Source organism: Octopus bimaculoides, chromosome 21 (genome assembly GCF_001194135.2).
Source record: "Octopus bimaculoides isolate UCB-OBI-ISO-001 chromosome 21, ASM119413v2, whole genome shotgun sequence".
Lineage (NCBI taxonomy): Eukaryota > Metazoa > Mollusca > Cephalopoda > Octopoda > Octopodidae > Octopus > Octopus bimaculoides.
The window spans coordinates 6,642,326-6,642,793 of NC_069001.1; positions in this window are offsets into that span (position 1 = coordinate 6,642,326).

Genomic DNA, 468 nt, shown 5'->3' on the forward strand with positions numbered 1-468 from the left:
ACTAGTCCCTTGGCTGTTTATGATAGTCATTATTCTTTATAGTGTCGAACGGACCTTGTAATGGCCTTCGATCTGTTTGATCAACCAATTCCAATCAGTCGGTATTCACAGTACGACTTGTATTATTCTTTATCATTTCGATCGCTGAATACAAAACGTGGCTCGCAAGACCAACCTCCGTTCGAGTGATTTTCCCGAGTCGATATATGGCCCTTGCGCGCTAATCTGTCACAAAGTTACCCATTTCCTTGTCGCAGAGTTTGGTCGGCTGAGTGGACTGGAGCAACGTGAAATGAAGTGTTTTTGCTCAAGAACACAACGCGTCGCCCGGTCCAGGAATCGAAACCACAATCTTGCGATCATGAGTCCAACATCCTAACTACAATGTGACGCACCCCGCCGAACCGCTAAGTTACGTGGACGTAAACACACCAGCATCGGTTCTCAAGCGATGTTGGGGGACAAACA